This window comes from Podarcis tiliguerta (genome assembly GCF_965153285.1).
Source record: "Podarcis tiliguerta genome assembly, chromosome: 16".
Classification (NCBI taxonomy): Eukaryota; Metazoa; Chordata; class Lepidosauria; order Squamata; family Lacertidae; genus Podarcis; species Podarcis tiliguerta.
In genome coordinates, this window is record NC_139549.1 from 41,552,575 (window position 1) to 41,566,080 (window position 13,506).

The window sequence follows — 13,506 nt, forward strand, 5'->3', positions numbered from 1 at the left end:
GGTATAAGTGTAATGAATGCTTTGGGACCTCAATAGGTTCAACGTTCAGAATCACTTTGGGTTTGGCTGCCTGGTCTTCCTACTTGCCCTTCATGCCCTTACTCTGCCTGGGGAGATGACCCAGGCATCTACCTTAGGGCCAAAAAGAGTGGGGGGTGTTTGGGATTTGGATCAGGGCCCCAGCCCCAGGGAAGGGCCATAGGGCCTTGCCTTTTGCTATCATGCTGTCGCCAAGAGCCAACAAAGAGTCAATATTGGGAGGAAATTGCGCCTTAAAAATGCATGTATTGGTGAGAATAAGATTAAGAAAGGGGAAATGTGTATAAGACAAAATTGCTTATGAAAAGAACACTGAAAGGCTGATAATTTTTTTGTGAGGACTTAAAAACCCCCCCAAGGAAATGGATGTGAAAATATGGCAAATTTAAGACTGGGAAAATGAGAAAGTGAAAGAAACCTAAATTGACAGATTTATCACTTCCTCCAGGGAATGGAGGTAGACTGCCCCCAAGGCTGCCAAGCCCAGTGCCCTCTGATCTGAAGCCACGGCATGTTGGGTTTGTGTGTGTGTGGTGTCCTGGTTGCAACTCTGCCCCTGCCAGTGTAACTACCACTCCCCCTGCCTGGCATGAATTAATTTCAGGGTGTTGGGAAGGGAAGCCATAGCTGCCAACGCTGCCACCGTCATTCCTGACTCTGCTCGTGATACGAGGCAGGCGGTGGCGGGAGTATCAAGGGAAGGAAAACATCCCGAGTGCAACGAGGCTTTCTGAGCTTCAGAGCACCAGCCTGGAAACAGCCCAGTGGCTGCGGCTGCGGCTGCCTGGAACTTCCTGGGATTCACCCGTCCAAGAGAGGGACATCTCCCTGACAGCACAGAATACAAAGGAGAGGCCTTGCCACCTCTGACGTGCCTCCGGCTCGGACGCTGCGGGGGCCCTGGGAGCCCAGGTAGAGCCCGGCTGGTTTTCTGCAGGCTCGCTTGACACCAGCGATTAGGGAGAGTGCCAGGCAGCTGGACACTAGGTGAGGAATCGGACATGCTGCCCAATGGAAGGGACAGCCAGCCCTGACCCCGGACGGGGAATGTGGCTGCCCTGCATCTGCAGCTAAACAAACCACGTAAATCATCCTGGCAGATAGATAATTAAATAATTATCAGCCACTTAATAATGAGGAGTGGGTGTTCAGCATTAGCATATTAGACAGTGTCTTTAAGGGCTAATTGTTGCATTACATCAGAGTTACTCATTCATTATTCCTGTCATTTCGGGTGATAATTTGCACTTTAGAAGACAGTGACAATTTTAGCAGCAATTAGAGGCATGTCAGCTTGGGCCTAGTGAGTTACTGTCACAATTATAAGCAGTTTTATATTATATTATTATTATTATTATTATTATCTGAGTATCCTGACTTGTTGGAGTGTGCTTAAGGGCAGCCTGGTCAGGCCATGAAGCTGACCCACCCGGCTGGGACGGCCTAAGCTGGCAAAGAGAACGGGGCTGCCAGCAGCCTTCAAAACTTTCCAAACCAGTGACACAGAATCTCGGCCGGGAGATGCAGCACACGCGAGACGGTTCTAGACAAGGAGGCAACAATAGAAGGCAGAACAATTATGAGCCCTTCTCCCAGGAAAATGCTTCCGTGGAGCTTGTTACACGAGACACGTGACCATGCTGCATCTCCACCTGCTCAGGGAAGAGCCGGTCAGCCGGTTCTGCTTCTGCTTTCATCCACACACTTTTACATATATTGCAGAGAAAATGCACTTGTTTTCCCCAATCTCAGAGTGGTGAGAGACTACAGAAGGTCCAGCTCTTACTCGGGGTTCTTTGGAATTGAGGTCAGTGGTGACTGTGGTGTCTTGAGGAGATACGGCTTCATTTATAGACACAATATGATGGAGAAGCTTACAACACCCACACTCCCAGCAGATCTCGCCTCCCCATCAGGGTTGCAGGGGAGCCTTAGTCACAGCTCTTGAGTCCAGCACACAGCAAAACATGCCTCTTTCCCCTGGCATGGAGCCCCCGCACCCCAAAACTCAGGCAGTGCCTGCACTTGGGGCACCGGCTCTTCTTCTACCTGAGGTCTTGGGGGGGGGGGGGAGTTGTTGCTGCTGGTTTTTTGTATCTTTAGTTTAGATTTTGTTGTGAGTTATGTGCAAATCGTTTTGTTTTTAATGTTTAATAAATGACTACTTTTGTTATGTTGTAGTTCCTATTTTTTCCATGTTGCAAACTGCCTTGAGCATGGTTTTGACTGTCGAAGGGCGGCATAAAAATAAAATAAAATTACATACATACGTATGTATGTATGTATGTATGTATGTACCTATACACCTTACCAGGTGATGTTGCTTCCAGTCAGGTGAAGGGGTCCCCCCATTTGTCTCTATGGCAACAAGGTAGCCTCTTTCCAGTATAAATGGCTGTACTTCACTGGTCAGCTGCGGCCTTACACCTTCACAAAGGAAATGGCTTGGTTGGCTCAGCAGGTCTGCAGACACGGGACCCACAGGCACATTTAGAGCTGCCTTCCTTCTCCTCTATTTTTCTAAACATTTTTAATCTGCTCAGAGTATCCAGTATGTATGTATGTATGTATCTATCTATCTATCTATCATCTATCTATCTATCTATCTATCTATCTATCTATCTATCTATCTATCATCTGCTTACAGGACAGAAAGTCCTCAGGCTGTAGCCCCTTCCTGGAGGCAGGGAGGAAGAAAGATGGCTGCCCCCAAGACCCTGAGAGAACTGCTCCTCTGAGGTGTGTGCAGTCAGCTGTGGGCAGAAGAAGGATGTCCTTCTTGTCTAATACAAAACTGCAGGATCTACCCGCTTCCTGTTCCCTTCATCTGCGCCTGCTCCCCACCCTGAAAAAACACAGCACAAATATGCAGCTCCCTCTGAGGCCAAAAGGGGGGGGGGGAAAGGCTTAGAATTATAGCAAGGATTAAATATTTCTTTAACTACAATCAAAAAGGGGGAGCAGCCTCTGTAAGCCAAACACCTTGGGAAACATGCATTATAAGGGTACATATAGTCAAATAGAGTTAATTAAGCTAAAACCACAGTAAATCTGTCAGGCCCATATTAATGCGATGGTCAAAATTGGGGGAAATATAGTATTTTGTGTAATAAATCGCGTCCCACTGCAGATTTATGCTGGCATCTGCGTAGTTACCACAGTTTTACAATAATCATTGATCAATCAAACTTTTATGACAAAACTATAATTTTTGCTGTGTTTCTCTATTACTTAGTTTCTGAGTTTGCTTAATTCCCAGAATGCGCCCCAGTAAATCTTGCGTTCTGAGATATAAAGTAGATAATAAGAATGCGATGTAAGATTTGCTTATATTTTAAGCTGTCTTTGCAAATGATTTATAATTAGGACAAAATCTAAGACAAAACATTATTAAAGACAAACACCACTCTATAAATCACCCGCGTTTGCTTACGCCCCTGGTAATTTATTAGAGGATTTTACTACAGACTTTTGCAGATGATGGCCCCAGCGTTGCATGTCATAAGTGGTAAATATTTATGATTAAGAGAATGGTATGCAAAATTCTAACAATCCCTCAGTGACCTGGTGTGGCAGAACCCGGGACTGAAGCGGCATCGCAGGCCTCTGGGCTTCCCATCTCACGTCAAGCTTTAGCTCAACTCACCTGCACCTGAAGTGCTCCGGGGGCACGTCAAACGCCCCCCAAAGACTCCTGAGAAGCACAGCTTGTTAAGAGTGCCGAGACTTCCTAGGAGACCCCCTATTCTCCTCACAGAACTGCAGTTCCCAGAATTCCCTGAAAAGAGGGATTGACAGTTACACCACTCTGAACAAACTACACTTCCCAGGATTTTTGGGGGGAAGCCATGACCATTTAAAGTTGTATGAAACTGCTTTGAACGTAAAGTGCAGAAGAGGCAGTCGCAGCCCACTTGGGATATGTGTGTGCAAATCTGAGCTGGTGCCAGACATTTTGCTCTGCTTTCCTTTGGAGCACATGGGCAGCCCAGGACCTCCATAGGCCCTAGCCAGGCTTGCGCCCTGGGCAGCTCAGCTCCATGCTGCTAAAGCAGTGGAGTCACACTCCATTGTCTCTTGAGACAGGCGGATGCCAACAACAGAGCCTGCCAGTATAGAGTCCTTGTTGAGACGTTGATTCTCAATATACCGAGAGTTTGGCAATAGGAGTTAATTCCTTGATTTATGCAGCAAAGGCAGATGGTCAGCTGAGGACTCTTCAGATGGTTGATGGCCCTCCTTAAAACACAGAACATAGAGAGGCGAGACGGCCTCCTTAGCCTTTCAGCCCACAAGCAGTAAACTCCTGACTGGCGGCCTCCCTTCTTTGGCAAAGTGGCAAGGCTGGAGCAACCTCTCTGCCAGGAGGAGATGGTCACACAGTGAACCAAGCTAACTCAAGGGTGTCTAGACAAAGAGCAAACTGAGCTGGTCCAGATGGAGCTCAAACCTCTCCGTCCTGGGACAAAGAGGGGGAAGTCTGAGCAGGCTCAGGGGAATCCCAAGGTCTGGAAAATGCCTCCACCCCAGAAAGAAATGTTTAAGAGAACAATGGCAACAGGGGAGGGGGACAGAGTCCACTAAAGAAAACCCAATGAGGGCTGAGCATACTCAGTGTCCACTCAGTGCTGATGGACTGGGGGTGGGAAGGACAGAAAACTCTGGAGAGGGGGAATGGAATGGAGTATTCCTTAGGAGGGCCAGCTCCTGAAGAGGAGGAGCATGCCATGCAGAGCCCACACTTTGTTGTCCGGCTTAATCCTCCCCCCCAACTAAGTGTGGCACTGGCAGACCCTCGTAACTCAGTGACTGACGGATCCCCAGAGGTTCTTTGCATGTGTGGGGCACCCCATAAACACATGTGCCAATGACAATTCCTTCCCCATTCACTTCAGGAGAGTGGGGCATGTGGAGAATGAACGAATGAATGGGGAAGGCAGATGTCTCCTCTCACCTGTACCTACCTGGCCTCAAGAACTTCACCTGAGGCCTAGCAGAGGGATGTGGTGGCAGTTCCTGGAGAGAGGGACTTTTTGGTGGTGGTGCCCCAGTCATGGAATGCCCTCCCTGACCCAAAGAGGGGCTCCCCAGGGACCTACATGGCCGTCTTGTCAACTTCACATGAAGAAGACCTTTGGATTCCCCCAAGCTTTAAATCTCCAAATCTTAATCATTAATGACTACAGACAGTGCTCCCCCCCCCAACAAAAATGTTTAGGGGTATTCTCATTTTCCTACTCATATTGAAATACTGACCCTCAATGAGGCCAAATTTAGTTTCAGAAAATGTTTAGGTGTATGTGTACCCCTGCGTCCCCCCCAGAAAAAAAGCACTGATTATAGATATTTATTGATGTTTTAAGATCTGTTGAACTTTTGGTGTGGCTGTGAGTCCTGAGCAAACTCGCCTTCTACTCTCTCTCAGTGGTTTCATTCTGTGTTTGTATGCCACTTTTCCACGAAAAAAATGTGCTCAAAGTGGCTTACAGCAAAGGAAACAAATGCATTTTGAAACCGAACAGTGTATGATTTCATTGGTATATTTGATGGTTTAAACAATTCTTATAAACTGACTAAGAACCTTTTACTATTGGATAGCCCCAAACCAGAGTAAATAAGCAGCCCCTTCTACCTGAAGATTAAAAAAATATATGGATGTGAAGCATCCCCCCGCCCCAGAGAGGGATCTAAGGGAAACATTCGGCATTTAATATTAAATTGGTAGCATTCTATTCTTTCTGATAATGCTCTGCCTGCACCTCGAGGGGAAAAATGAAAGAAGCCTTCATTTTTCTGCTGGTCAGCTGTTCAACTGTTAAAAGAGGAGACTTTTGCCAGGAACTAGAGGAACAAAACAATCTCTTTCTGGCCTTCAGAAACAGCCGCTTCTTCCTCCCCCCCCCCCCCGCTTGCTGAAGCAAGAGCCCTGAGATGCAGCTGCTGACATGCCGGATGTCTTAACAGCCCTTCAGACTAACATGCTGTTAACAGACAGGCACGTATGTAGCCTGCCATGCTGAGTCTTGGCGGAAGCAGACTGACATGTTTGTATGCATGAAACACAGCGAGGGGAGGGCCTGTTCCACACTCTGAGCTCAAGAGCTGGTGGCAGAAGGGCGGGGGGGGGGGGGGCAGAGGCATTGGATGTGGAGCGGCTCAGCACCCTTGCAGAAAAGCACCTTCTGTGCTTGGCCTGAGCCCAGAGCGCCACACCATTTCCCCACACCTATTTATCAATCAATCAATCAATCAATCAATCAATTAAAAAGCCATCCGAGGTAGAGGAGGACAGATTGATTGCAAAAGCGGTTATAATCCATTGTTCTGATCATCTCTCAGCCAGCATAATCTTGACTTTCCCCTTGGTGGCATCGTCAGGAGATGCTGCCTGAGTTGCTGGCTGGCTTTGTTATCAGTCCTGCTCTATCCATCACCGGGCAGATAATCCTTTTGCTCTGACATCAGCTTGCGATAATCTCGCTGTTCCATGCTCAGTATTCACAGGCAGCTCTTGAGAGTCAAGGAGGCAGTTTCTACCCAAATCAGCTGGAAACACAGAGGCAGCTACCTTGGGACTCTGCACATATGCGCACGCACACAAACCTCAGGTTTCTGTAAGAAGGATCTAACCAGACATGCAGGAATGACATGGAAATAACACACTTTCCCTCTTATGTGTTCTTTCCCCCCCCCTTTTTTAGGGAAGGGCTTTTAATAGTGCTGTGCTGTTTTTATTATCTGTATTTTAATAGATTTGTTCTTCATTTTGTTTTAATTCTTTTACAGTTTAATTGCTTTGTAACGATCATCATTTAAAGTTGATTCATTGCTTGATTGCACTTATACCCCCCCTTTTTCCCCAAGGGCTCAAGGCGGCACATGTGGGTCTCCCCCTCCTTACTGAATCCCCACAACCACCCACAGGCTGAGAGGCAGTGGGGATTTCAACCCTGGTTTCGTAGTTTGTCTCTCTAGCCACTACATCACACTGGCTCTCTCTGTGTTTTGATCTGTGAGCTTTTAATTTATGTAAGCCACCTTGAGTCCCTGTATGGGGAAAAGGCAGAACAACAACTTTTAGAGTTGGGGAATTCCCTGTCAGTTTTTTAAAGTGAGACCTTGGCTGGATCTAGGCACATCAAAAAATGTTTTAGGAAAACACATCCTAAACCTCATAATGGGGAATCATGTTGCTGAAAGAAGGGGCTCTACAGTGCCATCTGGTGTCACAGTGTTATAACACATTTAAAACACCTTTTCAAAATTAATGCAGGTGATTCCCTGGATATTTTTTGCAGCTTGCTGAAGGATTGTTCCAGCGGCTATGCCATCACCCTTTGTGAAGTGGATTGCTTAATGATTAGTGTTGGGGGACTGATTGGTATTCACTGGGCGGGGGAGGGGTTTGCCTCTGCACCAGTGCAAGTCTGGACCAAAGGTGCCCCCCAGAGGTGCCGGCTGCAGAGGGTGCTCAGGGGGGCCCATGGGGCCTGCTCCCATGTGCATTGTGAGTGTGGGTGGGTGTCAGACTCAGAGAGCATATTTGATGTGGGTGGGTGCTCTGGCATCTGCCTCCCCCCACTTTTACCCCAAATGCCCCTAATTATCTGACACGATTGTTTTAAAAAAGAAAAGAGAATGACAACAAATGGGAAGAGCAAAACAAGTATAAACTGAATGAATGAAAAACTAAACAAACACAATTTCACAAAGATAAGTAAACAAAATAAGCAGCGCTATGTTTCTAGAAAAACAGGTCCTTCTAAAAACGGTCCATTTTAGACCCACTTACCTGTTGAATCTCCAGCCTGCCTCACTTAGATTTGCTTTTGCTGAGCTGTGTTTTCAAGCTATGCTGTCTGCCATCCTAGACGGACGATATAACAGGGTACCGTACGAAGACAGACTCTATATGTGGGCAACTGCAGGCAGGTGATCTTGCCCCCCTGGTCCAGATTGCGCCCCCTAGCCACGGAAAATAGGGGAAAACAGGGCGCCCGCATATCATATAAAGACCCGCTATTAAAAACCTTTTCTTATGAGGCAGTAATCAATTTTTTTATTTACAGACATATTTATGGGCATTTTTTTAGCCACGTTTACTCCCCCTCCTCACCTGCGCCCCTGGCAGGGCCTTCCTCCCCACCCCCCAGCTACAGCCCTGACCAGAGGGGGAAGACATCTTGCACTCTTTACTACATTGCCCACTATACCTTGGACCCAGGAGGCAATTTCTCATCTCACCATCCATACAGGAAAGATGTCTCTCCCTGGCAGAGAAGGTCCTATGACTTCTTTTAAAAAAAAATAATAATATTTTTATTAAGTTTTTTACACAAAAAATAAAACAAAAAAGAAACAACAGAAAAAAGCAGAAAAATACAAAATTACGAAAACACAAAACATCAAAAAGAAAAAAGCAATAATAAAAACAATTCCATTTTCATAATATTTCTTGCATTCACTTATTTCACCGACTTCCCCATACCTCCCTTCACTGTATTCCAAATCTTATATTTAATCAGCAAATCCCTTCCCTCTGTCTTAATTGATCCTTATCTTAAATTTGGTATCTTAATATTACGTAATCTCCTTAATATCTTAAGTACTGAGTCTTTTAATTTTACAACTTTTTACTAATAGCCATTTACATTCAATCTGATGTCATTCTAACATTCATTGATCTTATTATATTTCTGTAAATAGTCTTTAAATTTCTTCCAGTCTTCTTCCACCGTCTCTTCTCCCTGGTCTCTGATTCTGCCGGTCATTTCAGCCAATTCCATATAGTCCATCACTTTCATCTGCCATTCTTCCAGAGTGGGTAGCTCTTGTGTCTTCCAGTGCTGTGCGATGAGTACTCTTGCTGCTGTTGTGGCATACATAAAAAAGGTTCTATCCTTCTTTTTCACCTGTTGGCCGACCATGCCCAGGAGAAAGGCCTCTGGTTTCTTCGGGAAGGTGTATTTAAACACCTTTTTCATTTCATTATAGATCATTTCCCAGAAGGTCTTAATCCTTGGGCCTATGACTTCTTACCGACGTCAACGCTTCAGTGACTCCTAAAGTCACCCTTTTTGCTTTGGTGGACAAAAGATCAGAGAGGAAACCCTGGACAATATAGCAGTGAACTGTAAGAGAGAGACTGAGATCTAAAGAGAGACCGTTATTTGTGGTGCAACACTCCTTTTGCTTGTATTTATTTCTGATTCAAATTTGCCATGGCCAATGGCTAGAACAATAAAGTTATTTGGATTGGATAGAAAAAGAGGTGCCAGAACTCACCATGAACGCTTGTTCTCTTAGAATGGCAATGGCCCTCACTTGAGAGGTGCTGGAACTGAGTTCCAGCTGGAAAAAAGTCCTGAAAATGAGTATTTAAATAACAACCACAAGAAATTTTCCCTTGCACACTCCTGACATCCCCCCACCAGGAGTAAAAGTTAGGAGTGCTGTTTCCTGCAAAAGAAGAATTTATCTTCCACGGGGTGCAGCAACATTCTGTTTCCTTTATCAATTTATCTGCTGCTGGTTTTTTAGGGAGGGTGGATTGAGGGGATGAGATGGCAAAAATATTGCAAAATATTTGTAAAAAGCTAAATCATGCCTTAAAATTGAAAGTATGAGTTGATTGGCTAGTGTGGTCTACTGGTTGCTTTGGGAATCACACATACAAAATCTAAATTTTGAAGCTGATTTTAACTGAACTTGCTCCCTTATAAACAGGAATTGTGGGAGAGAAGCAATCTGTGCATCCCGGAACAAGCGCGAGTAGCTGCACAGGCACAGCACCCATGGTCCAAAAGGAGGAACGGGAGCACCCACCCCACCAGCCGAGGGAGCTCCTCATGTCCAGGCAGCCCCTGCAGCTGGGAAGGTTTGTCTATGTGTCCACTGGTTCAAGGCTGCTTGCAGTTTTGCTTTGTTTTAAGCCCACTGCTGGCGTTGCTCACCCAGCGGCTGAAACCCAGCTGTGCTGGCTTCACAGACATGAGGCAGGAGGCGGAAAAACACTGACAGCCTCTCAACCTACCCAAGGATGAGGCACCCCAGTTACCGCTCTGTTAGGCATCAGGCAGGTGGGCTTCCCAGCTGAATAATTGGGCAGAGTTACCAAGGCTTCTTCTCCAAGCCTTTCTACTTCATGGAATGACAAAAGTGTAATTTTATCAGAACAAGTTATTTGTTGTTTACCGTTGTAACAATTGTTTTCTCAAAATTTATCTTCTGTAACTTGAAAATAAATAGAAACAGTATTTTTAAAAAAACAAAACCCCAAACCAAGGGGCAGCGGTCAATCCCATCTCTTTGCTGAGGGTACCTGCTTTGTTCACCTGTTTTCAGACGCCTGTTTGTCACATGCGCACATCGCATTTTGAGGCAGGTGCTTCGTAAAAAGCAAACAGACGCAGCCGGAGGCTTCAGTGCCGGCCATGCCTGCAGCAGCCCCTCCGCCTCAGAGGAGTCCATCAGCAGGGGCAGCTGCCTGGCTGGCTGTGGAGTCTCCTTGGTTCTGCCTCTGGGCTGGGGAGAGTTGTTTCTTGACCTCCTGGAAATGAAGGCAGCAGTGGCAACGGTCCCTCCTGGCAGCTCACGCTTCCTGGAAGGCGCCTCTTGGACTTGGGACTCCCGCTTTCCATGTTTGGTGCCCCTTTTCCCAACACAAAGTGGATGTGATTTGTCCTAATTTATGTTTCCTGAACCCTTTCCAAATTTACTTTTAGGGTCCTGTCAATATTCATGACATGTGACATTTATGTTCCCTCGCCCAAATTTATTAGTGCTGGGTGTCACAAGATGCCAGGAGAGTTTTAAATGGGGACAATTTATGACCAAGGTGGGATAAGGTTAAAAACAAAGGGATACATTCAGCGTTTCAGATCGAAGGACCATATTTCATTTGCCTGGGAAAGGCGTGAGTGGGGGGAGGCAAGGGGGGGGGAGCGACACAGGAGCAGAGCAGGCGGAGGTGGGGAGGGTGGCATCAAGGGCCTTGGGTGCCTGGGCACTTGTCTGCAAAACAGCCTTCCCAGAACACGGAGGGTCTGTGTTCCTACAACAACCCCCCTACCCCCCCTCTCAGGTGCTGGGATCGGTGGAAGGGGCCATCCCTCAGGAGTTCGGGGCTGCTGGTAGCCCGGGAGAGGGCCTTCTCAGCAGCAGCCCCTGAGCTGCGGAACTCCTCCCCACTGAGGTGCATCTACGTAGCTCCTTCAATATTCAGCTTCTGATGAATGCTGAAGATGTGCCTCTTTGTGTGGGCTTTAAATGATTGAGAAGTATCTTTTTAGGACCTGCCTTCTGTGATTGTAAAGTGTTTTAAGCTGTTTTTAACACTGCATTTTAATTGTTGTAACCTGCCCTGGGACCTTTGGATGAAAAGCAGGTCAATAATGATCCTGGGATGAAGGAGCAACATCCCTGGCAGGCATGTGGGCTCTTTCTTTCCCTTCGCCTTGGATCTTCTCAGTCTCCTCTTGGCAGCAGCTACTGCTGTGACTTCCTTGGTTTCCTTCTTCAATCGGCCCTTATATTTTAAAGCTCAGCCAAAGTTTCCTTAAAAATGATGCCTTTGCAGATTGTTCCCCACCCTTGACAAGGCCAGCTCGCCTCCTTGTCAGCACGTTTATAACTCCAGAGTGTCAGTAATGACACCCAACACTTGCCAGGCACCTTTCACCTGCACTTAGTTATCTGGTGGAGATCACTCACCTGCTTCCCCTTCCCACTCCATTTCCCTTCCCCTTGCAGTGTTGCTCCGCTGCAGCACTTTCTAACGCTCACCCCCGTCATTGAATCAGAGAACTGCAGAGTTGGAAAGGGCCCTGAGGATCATCTAGTCCAACCCCCTGCAATGCAGAAATATGCAGCTGTCCCAGACGGAGATCGAACTTGCAAGTTTGGCATTATCACCACCATGCTCTAACCAACTGAGCTACACATCCCTCCCAAGAAAAGGCAGCAACCGAAGCTGGCTTGCTATAAAATTCTGGGCACCACAGTTCTGGGCACCACAGCTCTGCTTGCTATAAAATTCTGGGCACCACAGTTCTGGGCACCACAGTTCAAGAAGGACATTGACAAACTGGAACGTGTCCAGAGGAGGGCAACCAAAATGGTCAAAGGCCTGGAAACGATGACTTATGAGGAACGGCTAAGGGAGCTGGGCATGTTTAGCCTGGAGAAGAGGAGGTTAAGGGGTGATATGATAGCCATGTTCAAATATATAAAAGGATGTCACATAGAGGAGGGAGAAAAGTTGTTTTCTGCTGCTCCAGAGAAGCGGACACGGAGCAATGGATCCAAACTACAAGAAAGAAGATTCCACCTAAACATTAGGAAGAACTTCCTGACAGTAAGAGCTGTTCGACAGTGGAATATGCTGCCAAGGAGTGTGGTGGAGTCTCCTTCTTTGGAGGTCTTTAAGCAGAGGCTTGACAACCATATGTCAGGAGTGCTCTGATGGTGTTTCCTGCTTGGCAGGGGGTTGGACTCGATGACCCTTGTGGTCTCTTCCAACTCTATGATTCTATGATTCTATGATTCTATGAAAATATAAAGTCAAAGTGTGCTGTACCATGCAGCTTTATTTTTAATCCTCGACTACAAGGAAAAATATATTTCAACCCTGCCAGAGATTCTTTATTTGAAGGTTCAAAATGAAGGTTTAATTTGTACCTCATGTTCTTTGTATACCCATGGGGGTAGAGGTGGATGGGAATAAAAGTTTAGCAGTGCAGCCAGAAGGAGGCCCCAGGATGAGTTCAATGGGACTTACTCTTGAGTAAGCATGCCAAAGAACTAATGATTCAGACAAAGTCAATTTCACAAAACCATTTCTATACTACTCTTCATCTGAGGATCACAGGGTGGTTTCCTATCATCTATGTAGCTATGTAGCTATATCTATCTATCTATCATCTATCTATATCTATCTATCTATCATCTATCTATCTATCATCTATCTATCTATCTATATCTATCTATCATCTATCTATCTATCTATCTATCTATATCTATCTATCTATCTATCTATCTATCTATCTATCTATCTATATCTATCTATCTATCATCTATCTATCTAATCTATCTATATCTATCTATCTATCTATCTATCATCTATCTATCTATCTATCTATCTATCATCTATCTATCATCTATCATCTATATCTATCTATCTATCTATCTATCTATCTATATCTCTATCTATCTATCTATCATCTATCTATCTAATCTATATCTATCTATCTATCTATCTATCTATCTATCTATATCTATCTATCATCTATCTATCTATATCTATCTATCTATCATCTATCTATCTATCTATCTATCTATCTATCTATATCTCTATCTATCTATCTATCTATCATCTATCTATCTATATCTATCTATATCTATCTATATCTATCTATCATCTATCTATCTATCTATCTATCTATCTATCTATCTATCTATCTATCTAAT

General features: G+C 45.5%; 1 long non-coding RNA gene across 2 annotated transcripts; it reads left to right on the forward strand.

The window, feature by feature from the left end:
• The first annotated feature begins 556 nt into the window (after positions 1-556).
• Positions 557-10,251, forward strand: LOC310667191. 2 transcript variants are annotated; one of them, XR_014506190.1, is made up of 3 exons: positions 557-1,026; positions 2,687-2,778; positions 9,766-10,251. It is a non-coding gene; the product is annotated as an uncharacterized lncRNA (long non-coding RNA). The 2 variants fall into 2 exon arrangements; XR_014506191.1 differs by lacking the exon at positions 557-1,026 and adding an exon at positions 2,515-2,590.
• Positions 10,252-13,506: the final 3,255 nt, after the last annotated feature.